The 19127-nt window shown below is 33.5% G+C and overlaps 1 non-coding gene across 1 annotated transcript; it reads left to right on the plus strand.

The window, feature by feature from the left end:
- Positions 1–18257: 18257 nt before the first annotated feature.
- Positions 18258–18329, plus strand: TRNAW-CCA (transfer RNA tryptophan (anticodon CCA)). The gene has a single exon. It is a non-coding gene; the product is annotated as a tRNA-Trp (tRNA).
- The last annotated feature ends 798 nt before the right edge of the window (positions 18330–19127 follow it).

Here is a 19127-nt window from a genome sequence, read left to right on the forward strand (position 1 = left end):
AAAAAATGTGATGAATTTGGCCTTAAAGAAAGAAAGGTTCCTAAACCTTGTCCGACTAGATGGAATTACATGTATGAAAGTTTAGTTGTTGCATATGAATATAGGAACCCAATAAGCGCAACGTATAATGCTCGTGTAGGTGATGATGATGATGATGATGATGAGCACCTTACAAATCAAGATTGGACTAATGTTAAAATGCTTGTACACTTTTTAGAACAATTTCATGTTGCTACAAATGAATTATTTGTGTATTATTATCCTACTATTTGTAACTGTTTAGTTTATATTGCAGCACTGCAAATTTGTTTACTCAATTTTCAGAGGGTGGGGTAATTTATTAACTTGCTATTGATTCTATGAAAGCTAAGTTTAAAAAATATTTTTTACCTATCCCCCTATTTGTGTTGTTGCTGCAGTGTTAAATGCTACAATGAAATTAGGAGGTCCTCACTTTTGGTATTCAAAATTTATAACGCTTTATCACTTTCAGCTGAGGAATATGCTACACTTGGAGATGCAAAAGCCTCTATTAAAATAAATGCTCAAACAATTTATAATATTTATCAACTTGCCTTAGATCATGCTAGACCAAATGTTCCAACTCCTACTTCGTCTAGTTCGCAATCATCTAAAAGAACTGCGGGACTAAAAGCCCGTAGTTCTTGGACGGAGTTCAGGGGTTCTCAAGGTGATAATATTGGTGATAGTTCACAACTAAATGAGTTTCAAGTTTATTTGTCGCAGGGACTTGAATCAGAGAATCCCGACGGCTCCTTCGATGTTTTGGAATGGTGGAAGGACAAACAAAAACACTATCCGGTTCTTTCAAGGATGGCTCGAGATATTTTAAGTATTCAAGCTTCAACAGTTGCATCGGAGAGCGCTTTCAGTCAAGCAAGACTTCAAATCGGTGATCATAGAGCGTCTATGAGGGAGAGCTTGGAAAAATCAGTGCTCTTCAGAGATTGGATCCGTTCGGAAAGAAGAAATTTTGGACTTGCAGAATCACAACCGGAGATAGACAAAGCTTATGAAGAAATGCTAGCGGAACTTGCGCAGGATGCTGCTTCGCCGGAAGTGGTGATGAACAAACTTCTTTTTCACTACCACCAACGGAAATTCCTCCGGACCTTGAAGGATTTATGAGATTTGTTAGAGATAATACATAGACTAATATGTAACTTGTACTTTGGCACATCTTTCTTAGTTTTTTTTCCTTTTAATGGTGGTATTAGTACCTTGTTTTGCTCATTCCATTGGGGGGAGGAAGACTAAGAAAGATATTGCCATTTTTTGTTAATGTCGCAATAATAAAAATTATAAGACATTCCCTTGAATATTTCTTTGCAATTTATTTTGTGTTTAAATTTGATATAGTATATATTATATATCTAATACATATAAAACTATATATATATATATATATAGCTATATATGATTATATATACATACACATTTTATATATAATCAATATGTGTGTGTATACATACATACATACATACATACATACATACATACATACATACATACATACATATACATATTTATATAATTGACTAGCCGTTGTAATTATTTTCGACTTACCAGCCAAATATATTAAAAGCCCTAAATATTAAGGGCTTGCCTGGAAAAAGGATTTGCCTACTTAGTAGGACAAGACAAGTGAAACGGACTGTGGGAAGCCCACTCATTTTGCAGAATTTGCATATTTAATTGTTTTTATGCCATGTAAATCCTTTTACCCAAGCAAGGGGCCTGTCTAGGTCCGATACATACTCTTATTGAGCCCATGTGTCTAGCAGTTCTAACTGTGAAAGGGATAACCCTTTTGACAACTTCAGCGGGCTTTAATGTTACAGCTGGCTAGACGTAGCCACCAAGGCAAAGCCAATAAGAGTAGTACCAGAGTCGACTGTACCATAATCTTGGAATCAAGCCAAGAAACTATATTAAAAATCCTTTATATTTTGAAAGAGTCTGGATTCTTCATGGTTAATATGCAAGAGAAATTAGTTTTTCAACATAGATATGAATTCGTTTAGCCGGACATAGTCACGGCTGAGGAGAGAAACTAAGTATATAAAATACTATATAATAAAATAAAATAAATACCTTTAAGGCCGAGAAGCAAGGCCCTGAAGATGAACTGAACTTTAAAACTTTTATTAACCTTCAACTGATTTACAAAACTAATAAGCTAAAAGCTTTACAAGAAGGACAGAGTTTAGAGAGAGAGATTAGAGAGAGAGGGGGTTCTCACGACTTGCCTCTTCAAATGAAGAGGTCCTCTATTTAAAGAAGGAAAAAAAATAAAAAGAATCTTTAAATAGTAGATTGGGTCCCACATCTGGGTCCCTATACAGTTTTTCTACTGTTGGGAATAGCATATCTGGGTCCCTTATATAGTGTTTCTACTGTTGGGAACAGTGTATCTACTGTTGTGTGGGGTCTTCGGCGGCTTTAGTCAAAGTCTTCTTTTGTCTAAATCGTTCATTTGTTGGAGGAAATTTTCCACCTTTTCTCTCTCTTTGTCAGATAATATTATTTCTGGCTGCATCGGCTGTGAATCTTCTTCTGCGATATCATCGTCACTTGTTTCACTGTGCATTGATGTGTCTGATCTTTCACATTGATTCAAAGTTTGAAGTAAATTTCTTTTTACTTTTTCCAGATATTTATTTACTAATTCAGTTTTATCTCCGTCTTGAACAGAGATTCTTCGAGCAATATGTTTGACGGAGCTGTCATCAAATATTTTCTTCTGTGGAGTGGACGAGTATACTTGGATTTGTGTTTTAATAGAATCCAATAATTCTTGTCCATATAGCATTTTTGTTTTGGGATCATTTTTTATCAATTTGTCCCAAAAATTATTGTAAAATACCCTGTATAAGTAAGGGATTTGTTCCTCCGTAAAACCTAATTCAGGAGTCCATTTATGAATCCATGGGATAGAGAATTCAATAAAGAAACAAATTTGATCAATTTTTTCTAGGCAACAGATATGATCTGCGTGATATAACTCGGTTAGGAATGGTGAAATTTTTGCCCATTCTTTGTATAACTTAAGGAATGGCTCAGGCAGGATTTTCGTTGTGGGACCGTGGTATGACCACCAATTTAAGAACCAGTTGGAGATAGGTCCTGTAAATATTTTTGCACATACTTTAATAAACCAAGTATGTTTATGCCTCTCATTGTTATAATAAAGCACTCTATCAAATGCTTGGATATAATCTCAATAAGTAAAATTTATGGGTGATTTATTAAGGCTTATCTGCCTTTCTTTCATTGTTGAAATCCCCCATTCTTCAACAGATATAATCTGTTTGATAATGATTTTTGAGAAGTTATAAACGTTCTCATTTGTGTTATAACCCGAAAAGTGCTGGAATTCTGCACTACATGTACTGATTGGAATAGTCTCATAATAAGTGCGGGTTTTATATGATTCACCCAGGTAGTATAATCCATTAATCAGATATCTCTGGAATATCTTCCATGGTTCATCTTTTCGCTGAATCTCAGAGTTTTCTAGGAGAAATATTATTTCTTTCTTTGGTAATTTTTCGTAAGACTTAATATCATCGTTGTCTTCTTCTCTAGCGATTGAAGCAAATGTATTACTTTGCTTTTTCGAAGCCAAATATGCCTGTAGATGACCATATAATGGATCATCTTCTGGAAGATCATCCAGATGTATAGACGGACCTGATGAAGAATCTCCTTTATGAAAAATCTTTGAGTTTATTAAACTCCTTTTTCCTTCTTGTATCACTGGAGAATTTGATGAGGATCCGTATGACGATCCTTGAGAATATGATCTACTAGGGGAAGATCTTCCCCTACCTCTGCCTCTGGTGGCCCATGAAGGGTCCATTCTGCACAAATAACAAATCAATTTAGAAGTAATAATCCAGCATATCATGCCTAATAATTTTAGTATAGGTATGAATTCCTAACAATTTCATCATGATTATGATTTTCAATCAGGTTATCAACGATATCTTCAATTATCAAATCAATTATGAGACTTTGTAGATCTCGATTTAATCTAACCACTTTCAGGATAGTAATTAACAATTCTTCCTCTAAAAAAGTTGTATAGAAATTCATAATTAACCAAGGTATTCTCGGGATAAGAAATCCAGAAGGGAATTATCAATTCCTTTTTTGTATTGAATTTCAAAATCAAAAGGCGCCAGTTGAGATTGCCATCTAGCAAATATTAATTTAGATGCATCATGTTTGAAATCTTTGTCAAACATATATTTAACAGATTGAGCATCAGTTTTTATTAAAAACTTTTGATTATATAAATCGTCTTGAAATTTTAAAACACATTTAACAAAATAGTCAACATTTCATAAGCCACAGTAGCATATTTCTTCTGGGCTTCGGTCCATTTTACCAGAGTGAAATCTTATCAGGTATTCACTCTTATTGTTGGGATTCACTTGTTTTAAAATCCCACCGTAGTCAATGTTGGACGCATCAGGTAAAGACTTAACACGCTGTTTAATATTTTTGACAAACGTAGTATGTTGGTCAGTCCAAGACTTCTTATGATCCTTTTTCAGCTTGTCGTATAGAGGGGCTAGATCACGAGATAAACTTTTGTAGAAAGGAGATATATAATTCAAACTTCCCAAAAATCTTTGTAATTGAGTCCTGTCAGTAATAACATCAGGAAATTTTGAGGCAAAAACAATCGATCTTTGTATCTGGGTAATTTTTCCTTTGCAAATATTATGACCTAAAAATCGAACATTTATTTGGAATAGACTCATTTTTGGTTTAGAAATTACTAAACCGTTTTGTATTACAATTTTCTTAAAAATATCAAGATGTTTAATATGCATCTCTAATGTTTTAGAAAATACTAATATGTCGTCAATATAAACGATGATAAAATCTAGATAAGGGTTAAAAATATCATTCATAATTTTCTGAAATTCAGAAGGGGCATTTTTTAAACCAAATGACATGACATTCCATTCACATTGCCCAAATGGAACATTAAAAGCAGTTCTATAAGTATGCTCCTTAAAAATTTGAATTTGCCAATATCCAGATTTTAAATCGAATTTTAAAAATATATTGGCATCATATAATCTAGATAGCAAGTCCCTTTTATTGGGGAGAGTATATCTAATCCATTTTAGATATTTATTTAATGGTTTATAATTTATAACTAATCTAGGAATACCACGTTCCTTTTCTGCAGCATTATTAACATAAAAGGCAGAACATGACCAAGGAGATTTTGAAGGTTTTATCAAACTCTTTGGTAACAAGTTGTCAATCTCATTTTTGCAGAATTCGACCAATTCAGCATTCATCTGGCAAGGTCGAGACTTAGTAGGGATATCATCTTCGGAGAAGTTTTCTTCATAAGGAAGAGTTACAATATGCCTTTTTCGATTCCAAAAGGCAGTAGGGTGATCGGCGCAGACATCAATAGCCATCTGTTCAGCAATCAATTTAATCTTTTGCTGAACCTTAGCAGATTGTAAAGTATCGAATATATTCATGCTTAATATTTCTGATTGTAATGAATTAACATGTCTTTGTTTCATATTAATCAAGGCGCTAATATCTCTAGTTACGGGATCTATAACAAAGGAATAACTTATCTCTCTATCTTGATAAGTAGCAGAAAAACCCTGTGCATCTATGTTATTAAAAGGGTAAATAGCATTAATAAAAGGGGTTTCGAGTATAATCGGAGGGTATAACTGGTTTTTTACCAAAAAGAAGAAATGAGGAATACAAACTCTATTTTGGCAAATAAAAGTATTTGGTAATTTATACTTTATATCTAAAGCATGACCAGAAGCAGATTTGACCAAATGAGTGGTCTTTTGAAAATATTTAGTATGAACAAGACCGTCTTGAATATAACTTACATCTGCTCCACTATCAATCATTGCTACATCAGTTAGAGAGAAAGTATTATCAATCAAGATAGTACATTTAATGTACCACTTATGAGTCGTAACAACCTGCATCATTCCTAAAAACATATCAGAAATTTCATTAATCGAATCAATCTGATCAGAAATTTCTTTTCCCTTTTCATTTGACGATTCGGAAATTCCTTTAGCCGAAAAATCAGTTGGGAAATTAGTTAGAGAATTATTTTTCTCAATTTGAGTAATCCGGTGATCACAAATCATTTGATTTTGTTTAAGAGACTTAATATCTTTTTTCAAATTCTCAATTTCGATTTTCAAATCATCAAAAGAAGCATCTCTACTAGGTGTACTGGACTTATGAAGTCGTTTATTAATTTCAGACAAAGAATAAGGCGTAAAATGTTCAAATTCATTCTTATATTTTTTAAAAGGTTTTGAACTACTAGAACTAGAACTTGCAGCTAGATTAATAATTTTTTCACAAAGTTTTTCATCGGTAACTTCCTTTAAAAGTTCTATTACATTTTCAGATGTAGTAGTTTTCATATTTAAATCATGAAATTGTGATTGCAATTTATAAAATTCGTCATCATCACAAGTACAAATATCACCTTTGCAAGCAGTGCAAGAAGTATCAACATTTTTATCCCTATCATATAAATCAATTAAATCAACTTCATCTTCAGATTCAGTTTCAGAGTAATAGTCAGATTCTGATCCTGAAGTGTATAACAAGCCATAAACCTTATCGCATAACTCATCATCGAGTTCTAAGGTTTTCAGCTTTTGAAGCTTGCAATTTGGAGAAATTTGACCAAACTTTCCACACTTATAACACTTAATATCAGCGAGATCTCTCTTTGATCTATTCTTCGTAAATCGAGTAGATTTTCGATGCGCTTTTCTAGTATCATGCTCTTCCTTTGACCTATATCTAGACCTCTTTTTCTTATACGGGCTATCCGGGTTAGGATACCTATGATATCTGTTTTTCTTCTTCTTCCTACTTTGAGTAGAGGTTCCGGGTAAACCGAACTGGGTACAAAAGTCACCTAATTGGGATTTCTCTTTAAGCTTATCAATCTTAAGCTGTCTAGAAAGCTTTAGCTCATTACACAAGTTTAATCCTTCTTGTGTACACACTCCTATAAGTTTACCATAGGTATAATTACCATACTGAATTTCACTGTAACTACCCCTTAGTACTTTACTTACCCTTTCAGCAAATAAGGAAGGGAGGCCGTCTATAAACTTAGCTTTCCAATGCTCATATTTATTCTCGGGTAGTTCCATAACCCAACTCATAAAAGTATCTTTATACCATCTAAATTCACTAAGGGTCTTACATCTAAGCCCATTAAGTAAGGTTCTGATGGTTTCATGATTTGAGGTAAATATACCATTGAAATGCTCTAAAATTGTAAGGATAAGGGTATACACTGCATCTTCTCTACCCTTAACTAGAGCCATACCTATATTATCAACACCTTCGTCTACGGCTGTAGCATTAATAACGAAAGACTTTTCTTTAACAGATAAATAATTATCCCACCAGCCACGAAGTTGGCCAGTAATGCCTGCAATAATCATTTTGCAAATAGTTCTATCCGTATTTTTAACACTTTTGCAGATAGTCAAATACATAAGCATTCTATGTACGAGAATGGTTAATTCTCTATCAGTTAAACCATCAAGATTCCATTCATAAATTTCGAAACCGCTATAAGACGTATTAGTCTGATTCCAATCGCGTTCCTCAATCAACACATCTTGAGGAGTAGGACGGGGATAATAATAATTTTGCATCCTTGGTTTGTCAGCATACCTACTATTGGGTTTAACTATACCTTTGAGTTTATTAAACTCTGACCATGTCTCAGTTTTATAATCAGAAACGGTCTCAATTCTAGCAGCAAAATTTTTAGATAAATCAATTGGTCTAACATTCAAACCAGAAAGCTTTTTATCGAGGAGTTGTGCTAAGTCATCAAGAGATTTAAATTTAAAATCCTGAATCTCAGGAGGTCTTTGAATATGAGTAAGAATAACTTGATCAACTGTTTTACTACCTGAAGTGGAGGCAATATCAGTTGGTCCTTTCTTAGTACTCATTTCTTTTATTAAAATAGTCAAATTATCAAGTTTTTTATCAAGAGAACCGATATGTTCTCCTAAAATCTTTACATATAAACCCAAATAATTGTTTTGAGAAATCAATTTATTAATTTCTGCGATACTAATAGCTGCAACGTTATCATCAATAAATTTTTGAAAGGCAGTGAATGTAATACCAGTATTATTAGATAAAATAAAGGGTAAAATAAAGGGGGCCTGAGGAGGATAAATGGCTTTAGTAATATTACCATTCCCATCTTTATAAGATCTTTCTAGTACCTTTATAAAAAGAGGCAAATAAGTTGTTATAAACCAAGAAACAAAATACATAATTTGATTATGCAAAGCACAAGTTTCATAAAATTCTTGAGAAATACTATTCAAATCATCTTTGCTATAAGCATCAAAAAATCACGTTTTAAACTGGCTCCATTTATCACTAAAAAATTCCTTTTGAATATATTTTCGTGCCCGAGAACTAGGGCTAAAATCAATTTGGTGTGGAATCATTAAGTACTATTGGGGTCGAAATCCATCTCGGATACAGAAGGAATATCCTTATCTGAAATATTGTCATTGTCCGGAACAATATTTGTTTGAGGGTTAACTTTAACCCTTTCAACCCTTTCGACAGGCTTATTACTAACTTTACTAGTAATAGTTTGTAAAGAGGCTGCACGATTGTGAGCTGGACCGTAGACTGGTTCAACAGGAGAAATATGTTGAATAGCAGGTAGAAGTCTATGATTAGAAAACGAATGTCTATTATAAATAGTAGACTTATCATCAAATTGAATACAAATCCTACTATCCGGATTTTGAGTAACATGCGAAAATACAGTATTCGACAAGTCGTTAGTAATCTGACTTGGGGATATAACCGAATTTAAAGTCCAAGTAGTTGGGAAATTAATTTCTTCCCACCTAATAGGTCTCCTAGTGGTGACCTTGGACCTTGCAAAGTTGGTTTCTACCAGTATGGTCTGATCTGATGTATCATATAACTTACATCTAGGATTCAAAGTAGATAATAATTTAAAATAAATCCTATAAGACAGACATATAAGTTCAGAACTAGGCGCATAATTATAGCCATGCGTTTTCACATTTAAAGTCAAGGCATCAAGAATATTAACATCAGAAAGAGATAGTTGCAGATTGGGTTGAGTATTAAAATATACTGGACCATAGGCCACAGTAGATTCAATCGAACCCATCAGAGACTGTCTGAAGTTCAGATTTCTAGCATCTCTAAGAGCTGCTAAGAAGGTCTCTGGTAATCCTTTAAGGGTTAACGGTTTAAACGCAATTTGAACCATACAAATATGCAGATAATGATAATGATGTTTATATAAATCTATATCTTGTTTGTTTAACAAACGAATAGACTGTTCAGACGAATTTAATGTCAAAGACTGTTCAGTCGTTTTTATCAATTGTTTAGAAGAAAGTTTATCAAACCAACCATAATCATAAATGGTTTTTATAGAAACTTTAGGAATTGTCCATTTATTTAATAAATCAAGGTTTTGAGGTATATCTACCTCTTCAAGTCTAGTACTTTTAGTACTTGTTTCTCCCAGATCCATTCCAAAAGCTTCATATCTATGTTGAATATATAATATTTCATATCTATTACATATTTACCATGAAAATTCCTAGGCTCTGATACCATCTACACCAGGATCAGGGTAGGCGGGCGGTAGTCCGCACGTCCATCCAGATCTAGCTGTTTCAGTACCTTTGAAGGTTGGCGGTAGTCCGCGCGACCAGTAAAGACTCAAAATATACGGGAATTTTATTATAGTTTTAATGACTGTATGGAAGGATTTATCCTTTTACCCAAGCAAGGGGCTTGTCTAGGTCCGATACATACTCTTATTGAGCCCATGTGTCTAGCAGTTCTAACTATGAAAGGGATAGCCCTTTTGACAACTTCAGCGGGCTTTAATGTCACATCTGGCTAGATGTAGCCACTAAGGCAAAGCCAATAAGAGTAGTACCAGAGTCGACTGTTAAGTGTTATAAGTGTGGAAAGTTTGGTCATATTTCTCCAAATTGCAAGCTTCAAAAGCTGAAAACCTTAGAACTCGATGATGAGTTATGCGATAAGGTTTATGGCTTGTTATACACTTCAGGATCAGAATTTGACTATTACTCTGAAACTGAATCTGAAGATGAAGTTGATTTAATTGATTTATATGATAGTGATAAAAATGTTGATACTTCTTGCACTGCTTGCAAATGTGATATTTGTACTTGTGATGATGACAAATTTTATAAATTGCAATCACAATTTCATGATTTAAATATGAAAACTATTAAATCTGAAAATGTAATAGAACTTTTAAAGGAAGTTACCGATGAAAAATTTCGTGAAAAAATTATTAATCTAGTTGCAAGTTCTAGTTCTAGTAGTTCAAAACCTTTTGAAAAATATAAGAACGAATTTGAACATTTTGCGTCTTATTCTTTATCTGAAATTAATAAACGACTTCATAAGTCCAGTACACCTAGTAGAGATGCTTCTTTTGATGATTTGAAAATCGAAATTGAGAATTTGAAAAAAGATATTAGGTCTCTTAAACAAAATCAAATAATTTGTGATCACCGGATTACTCAAATTGAGAAAAATAATTCTCTAACTGATTTCCCAATTGATTTTTCAGCTAAAGGAATTTCCGAATCGTCAAATGAAAAGGGAAAAGAAATTTCTGATCAGATTGATTTGATTAATGAAAATTCTGATATGTTTTTAGGAATGATGCAGGTTGTTACGGCTCATAAGTGGTACATTAAATGTACTATCTTGATTGATAATACTTTCTCTCTAACTGATGTAGCAATGATTGATAGTGGAGCAGATGTAAGTTGCATTCAAGAGGGTCTTGTTCCTACTAAATATTTTCAAAAGACCACTCATTTGGTCAAATCTGCTTCTGGTCATGCTTTAGATATAGAGTATAAATTACCAAATACTCGTATTTGCCAAAATAGAGTTTGTATTTCTCATTTCTTCTTTTTGGTAAAAAACCAGTTATACCCTCCGATTATACTCGGAACCCCTTTTATTAATGCTATTTACCTTTTTAGTAACATAGATGCACAGGGTTTTTCTGCTACTTATCAAGATAGAGAGATAAGTTATTCCTTTGTTACAGATCCCATAACTAGAGATATTAACGCCTTGATTAATATGAAACAAAGGCATGTTAATTCATTACAATCAGAAATATTAAGCATGAATATATTCGATACTTTACAATCTGCTAAGGTTCAGCAAAAGAATAAATTGATTGCTGAACAGATGGTTGTTGATGTCTGCGCCGATCACCCTAGTGCCTTTTGGAATCGAAAAAGGCATATTGTAACTCTTCCTTATGAAGAAAACTTCTCCGAAGATGATATCCCTACTAAGTCTCGACTTTGCCAGATGAATGCTGAATTGGTCGAATTCTGCAAAAACGAGATTGACAACTTGTTACAAAAGGGTTTGATAAAACCCTCAAAATCTCCTTGGTCATGTTCTGCCTTTTATGTTAATAATGCTGCAGAAAAGGAACGTGGTATTCCTAGATTAGTTATAAATTATAAACCATTGAATAAACATCTAAAATGGATTAGATATACTATCCCCAATAAAAGGGACTTGCTATCTAGATTATATGATGCCAATATATTTTCAAAATTCGATTTAAAATCTGGATATTGGCAAATTCAAATTTTTAAGGAGCATACTTATAGAACTGCTTTTAATGTTCCATTTGGGCAATGTGAATGGAATGTCATGTCATTTGGTTTAAAAAATGCCCCTTCTGAATTTCAGAAAATTATGAATGATATTTTTAACCCTTATCTAGATTTTATCATCGTTTATATTGACGACATATTAGTATTTTCTAAAACATTAGAGATGCATATTAAGCGTCTTGATATTTTTAAGAAAATTGTAATACAAAACGGTTTAGTAATTTCTAAACCAAAAATGAGTCTATTCCAAACAAATGTTCGATTTTTAGGTCATAATATTTGCCACGGAAAAATTACCCCGATACAAAGATCGATTGATTTTGCCTCAAAATTTCCTGATGTTATTACTGACAGGACTCAATTACAAAGATTTTTGGGAAGTTTGAATTATATATCTCCTTTCTACAAAAGTTTATCTCGTGATCTAGCCCCTCTATACGACAGGCTGAAAAAGGATCATAAGAAGCCTTGGACTGACCAGCATACTACGTTAGTCAAAAATATTAAATAGCGTGTTAAGTCTTTACCTGATGCGTCCAAAATTGGCTATGGTGGGATTTAAAACAAGTGAATCCCAACAATAAGAGTGAATACCTGATAAGATTTCACTCTGGTAAAATGGACCGAAGCCCAGAAGAAATATGCTACTGTGGCTCATGAAATGTTGACTATTGTTAAATGTGTTTTAAAATTTCAAGACGATTTATATAATCAAAAGTTTTTAATAAAAATTGATGATCAATCTGTTAAATATATGTTTGAAAAAGATTTCAAACATGATGCATCTAAATTAATATTTGCTAGATGGCAAGCTCAACTGGCGCCTTTTAATTTTGAAATTCAATACAAAAAAGGAATTGATAATTCCCTTCCGGATTTCTTATTCCGAGAATACATTGGTTAATTATGAATTTCTATACAACTTTTTTAGAGGAAGAATTGTTAATTACTATCCTGAAAGTGGTTAGATTAAATCGAGATCTACAAAGTCTCATAATTGATTTGATAATTGAAGATATCGTTGATAACCTGATTGAAAATCATAATCATGATGAAATTGTTAGGAATTCATACCTATACTAAAATTATTAGGCATGATATGCTGGATTATTACTTCTAAATTGATTTGTTATTTGTGCAGAATGGACCCTTCATGGGCCACCAGAGGCAGAGGTAGGGGAAGATCTTCCCCTAGTAGATCATATTCTCAAGGATCGTCATACGGATCCTCATCAAATTCTCCAGTGATACAAACAGGAAAAAGGAGTTTAATAAACTCAAAGATTTTTCATAAAGGAGATTCTTCATCAGGTCCGTCTATACATCTGGATGATATTCCAGAGGATGATCCATTATATGGTCATCTACAGGCATGTTTGGCTTCCAAAAAGAAAAGTAATACATTTGCTTCAATCGCTAGAGAAGAAGACAACGATGATATTAAGTCTTACGAAAAATTACCAAAGAAAGAAATAATATTTCTCCTAGAAAACTCTGAGATTCAGCGAAAAGATGAACCATGGAAGATATTCCAGAGATATCTGATTAATGGATTATACTACCCGGGTGAATCATATAAAACCCACACTTATTATGAGACTATTCTAATCAGTACAGGTAGTGCAGAATTCTAGCACTTTTTGGGTTATAACACAAATGAGAACGTTTATAACTTCTCAAAAATCATTATCAAACATATTATATCTGTTGAAGAATGGAGGATTTCAACAATGAAAGAAAGGTAGATAAGCCTTAATAAATCACCCATGAATTTTACTTATTGGGATTATATCCAAGCATTTGATAGAGTGCTTTATTATAACAATGAGAGGCATAAATATACTTGGTTTATTAAAGTATGTGCAAAAATATTTACAGGACCTATCCCCAACTAGTTCTTAAATTGGTGGTCATACCACGGTCCCACAATGAAAATCCTGCCTGAGCCATTCCTTAAGTTATACAAAGAATGGGCAAAAATTTCACCATTCCTAACCGAGTTATATCACGCAAATCATATCTGTTGCCTAGAAAAAATTGATCAAATTTGTTTCTTTATTGAATTCTCTATCCCATGGATTCATAAATGGACTCCTGAATTGGGTTTTACGGAGGAACAAATCTCTTGCTTATACAGGGTATTTTACAATAATTTTTGGGACAGATTGATGAAAAATGATCCCAAAACAAAAATGTTATATGGACAAGAATTATTGGATTCTATTAAAACACAAATCCAAGTATACTCGTCCACTCCACAGAAGAAAATATTTGATGACAGCTCCGTCAAACATACTGCTCGAAGAATCTCTATTCAAGACGGAGATAAAACCGAATTAGTAAATAAATATCTGGAAGAAGTAAAAAGAAATTTACTTCAAACTTTGAATCAATGTGAATGATCAGACACATCAATGCACAGTGAAACAAGTGGCGATGATATCGCAGAAGAAGATTCACAGCCGATACAGCCAGAAATAATATTATCTAACAAAGAGAGAGAAAAGGTGGAAAATTTCCTCCAACAAATGAACGATTTAGACAAAAGAAGACTTTGACTAAAGCCGCCGAAGACCCCACACAACAGTAGATACATTGCTCCCAACAGTAGAAACACTGTATAAGGGACCCAGATACGCTATTCCCAACAGTAGAAAAACTGTATAGGGACCCAAATGTGGGACCCAATCTACTATTTAAAGATTCTTTATGTTTTTTTTTCCTTCTTTAAATAGAGGACCTCTTCATTTGAAGAGGCAGGTCGTGAGAACCCCCTCTCTCTCTCTCTAATCTCTCTCTCTAAGCTCTCTCCTTCTTGTAAAGCTTTTAGATTATTAGTTTTGTAAATCAGTTGAAGATTAATAAAAGTTTTAAAGTTCAGTTCATCTTCAGGGTCTTGCTTCTCGGCCTTAAAGGTATTTATTTTATTTTATTATATAGTATTTTATATACTTAGTTTCTCTCCCCAACCGTGACTATGTCCGGCTAAACGAAATCATATCTATGTTGAAAAACTAATTTCTCTTGCATATTAACCATGAAGAATCCAGACTCTTTCAAAATATAAAGGAATTTTAATATAGTTTCTTGGCTTGGTTCCAAGATTGTGGTACAGTCGACTCTGGTACTACTCTTATTGGCTTTGCCTTAGTGGCTACGTCTAGCCAGCTGTGACATTAAAGTCCGCTGAAGTTGTCAAAAGGGCTATCCCTTTCACAGTTAGAATTGCTAGACACATGGGCTCAATAAGAGTATGTATCGGACCTAGACAGGCCCCTTGCTTGGGTAAAATGATATATCCTTCCATACAGTCATTAAAACTATAATAAAATCCCCGTATATTTCGAATCTTTACTGGTCGCGCGGACTACCGTCAACCTTCAAAGGTACTGAAACAGCTAGATCTGGATGGCTGTGCGGACTACCGCCCGCCTACCCTGATCCTGGTGTAGATGTATTTCGAATCTTTACTGGTCGCGCGGACTACCGCCAACCTTCAAAGGTACTGAAACAGCTAGATCTGGATGGCCGTGCGGACTACCGCCCGCCTACCCTGATCCTGGTGTAGATGGTAAGGTAATATTACTAAAGCCATTTATCCTCCTCAGACCCCCTTTATTTTACCTAATAATACTGGTATTACATTATATATATATATATATATATATATATATATATGTATATATAGTTTACAAGAAATTGCCTTAGATAAAAAAAAATTAAAAACAAAATAGCCCGGAACGAAAAAGCCCGTTTAGGTCCGTGGGCCCGACCCATTTAGCCCGGGACCATGTGGGCTTAGGACTACAGTGGGCCGGTTTCACCCATTGGGACCGTTAGGCCCGGGACCGCCAAAGCCCGGGATTGTTAGGCCCGGCCCTTTTGGTCCGTTTAGGCCCGGGCCCGGACCACAATACAGCCTTAGGCACAACTTAAGGAGCTTGAATCTCAGTTTTGGGATGATTTGGTGAAGTTTTGAGGTGGTTTGAATTGAAAATTCGATGTAAAAGCTGAACATGAAAAAAATGATATGTGTATCACACCGTGTATCATTTGTGTATCACATATGTATCATATTTGTATCAATTGTGTATCACATGTATATCCATGTATACCTGTGTGAGATACATGCGTGATACATGTTTGATACATGTGTCGCAGAAGACTTTTTTAAACTCGATTTAATTACGAATGTTGATACAAAACCAGTCCAAATCACCTCCAATCTTCCTTAAATTTTGTATATTGACTTATCTATTTTCAATGAATTTCAATTATACCCATTGAAAAAGTTACTTCTTTTTTTAGATTTTTGGAATATTGTATAGATTTTTATACACTTTATTTGCTACCTCGTCCATGAAATTTCCTTTACGTCTTGTATCTAATGTTGCTAATCATGCTTAAAAATATGGAAGGTGATTTTTGCATGTGATTCTTTGAGAGAAAGAATCCTATTATTTGGTTTTTCAATTTTATATATACTTGGCTAGTTTTGGTAAGTCTATGACTAATGGCTAGAGGTTGGTAAGTTGAGATTTATTTGGGACATTTGTGTAAGTTTCCCTTGTAAATATATACTCCCTCCAGTCCAAAATAAGTGATTTTTGGCCTTTTTTTTGTGGTCCAAATAAGTGATTTTTCCAGATTTCAAGAATGAATTAATTTTTTTTCCTACATTGCCCTTGAAATAAATAGTATTGGAAGAAGTGTTAGGAGTATTTATGTGAAGAGTAGTAAAGGTTAATATGGTCAATTTCATTGCTAATTAATGTTAAAAGGTGGATTTCTTAATCTGTGTGAAAAGGCTAAAAATCAGGGAGAAATTCAAAAATAGCCAGATTTACAACTGGTCGTTCAAAAATAGTCTAGTTTCAAAAGTAATCGAAATTTAGTCACTTTTCATGTAAAGATAAATCTGAACGAAAACACCGTTCAAAACTTGGAAAATACGCCAGTATATTATGCTGGAGTTCTAGCATAAGTATACTTGAACTCCAACATATTATACTGGAGTTCCAGGATAAGTATGTTGGAACTCCAGCATAATATGATAGAGTTCCAGCATAAGTACGCTAGAACTCCAGCATAATATACTGGAGTTCCAGCAAGTATATCTGTCCAGCATAATATACTGGAGTTTGGAGCACCGGTGCTCCAGTCTCCAGTATATTATACTGGAGCCAGCAAAGTATACTGGTCCAACATAATATGCTGGAATTCATACACAGCTGCACCGAACTCCAGTATATTATGCTGGACCGGTCTCTGTTGCAGCAAAATAGTGGCTATTTTTCATTGACTTGGTAAACGTTGGTTATTTTTGAATGACCAGTCCGAAAATTAACTATACCGTGCTATTTTTACAAAAATTACTTATTTTGGACCGGAGGGATTAGCAATTTCCTAAAATTTAGGAACATGGGTAGGAGCTGTACGGATTTTTATTATGAATATTGTAAATATTAACTGCTAGAAATGTTAATTAAGTGCTACTCCTATGACTTCGTAAAAGTTTTTAAAATATTGCATTATATTTTTTCCTCTAATTCATAATCAAATAAATACTTAAAATCCAAGAAATTAAAAGCAAATAATTTAAATGTATGTTTATACGTACTACTTGTCCCTGATAAATTATCACAACCATGCTTTTTAACTTCTTTATTATTATTATTATTATTATTATTATTATTATTATTATTATTATTATTATTATTATTATTATTGTTTTTTTTTTTTGCTGGTCTAATTAAATTGCTTTTTCTGGGATGTAATGTGTCAGCTATTTCTTATATCATATTATGCACTAGCTTACGATCTTGAGTATTTGCATTAACGCCTCACCATTTTTTTCTACATTTACTCTTATTTTTTAAAAGGAGCGTTCTTCCTATTCTATCATTTATGGACTTCCCAAAAATTTTGTCGACGGGTCAGCGTGCACCATTTTTTTTGTTTTCCTTAAGAGTATCAATACCCAAAATTTCTACTATATTATTAATTTCATAATATCTAGCAGTTCTAACCAATATATTCGTGAAAAATTCTGCAGAACTTATCATTTTTGTTATAAAAAGAAAAAGAAAAAAAAACTTTTGGCTAGAATTGAACTACCGACCTATTTTTATTAAATTCTATCTCATGTATTCTAACTCGCTCAGTCCGTTCAAATTTAGGCAGGTCGAAAGTGGTCAACTTGGGGTATCTAGGATATAGGTCATAACCTAAATTAATCCATACGAATACTTGTGTATTTATTCTTTTGATTTATTAACTACATTTTTAATGTATACTTTCACATGCTTTTTCTCTCTATAAAGAAGAGAGATTTTATTTGGTTTGATGATTAAACTAATCATAAGAATTAAGAAACATAAAATACAAACAAATGAAGGGGGGGAAACTGGTTTTGCACTGGACAGGCAAACTGGTCGATAAGAAGTTATCAGTTCAACAACCTAACATCTAGGATCCGTGGCGCAATGGTAGCGCGTCTGACTCCAGATCAGAAGGTTGCGTGTTCGATTCACGTCGGGTTCAATCCCCCGATCCATACGGGTCCCTCTTCTTTTTCTTCTTCCTTCTATTTTTTTTTTTTTTTCTGAAACCTTTTCTTTCTTCAATTTTTCAGAACCAGCCTTTTTGACAATAGTGAACTTTCTTCCCTTTGGAATGTCTATAGTTACTAGTTACAAGCTACAGCATTTACGTTATTTAGAATTAATTTAAATAGCCGTACACCCAACCGCTTACAAAAAATAGTCAACATACATAATCTATGTATAACATGTGTATAATCGTATAACTAGTGTATAATTCATATATACCGGATAAGATAAGGAAACAACTAACCCGAGCGGCTATTTGTGTAAAGATCCCTATTCTTTATTACTACTTTATTTTTTATTTATATATCCAAATGTTGAGCTTGTTTTAAGAGCTTTGAGGAAATATACACACCAGAGGAAATGCAAATGTTGCCGCTGTTTTTATTTTCATTTGTAGTTGTGTTCGCGAGTCATGATGATTCCTTTCGAAATGGGTGTAGGTGTATGTGTGCATGTTTACAACCAACAAATCCGAATCATAAAGCAAATACTCTAAAGAAAAGCTTGAGAAGCACTTGAAGACCTGCCATTGCACCAAAATATGGAGGTAATTAAATATTAGAAAACGTACCCAAGAAACTCGAAACACTGTTATTGAATAATTTCATTTATAAACTTGCATTGATTAACAAAGTACGCTCTAGCTCTTACTAGTATATGAATTAGTGAACTCCTATCTGCATTAGGAGACTTTCTATCGTCGTACAGTTGACCAATTCCAAGAACCTAA

Source organism: Nicotiana tabacum, chromosome 1 (assembly GCF_000715075.1).
Source record: "Nicotiana tabacum cultivar K326 chromosome 1, ASM71507v2, whole genome shotgun sequence".
Taxonomy (NCBI): Eukaryota; Viridiplantae; Streptophyta; class Magnoliopsida; order Solanales; family Solanaceae; genus Nicotiana; species Nicotiana tabacum.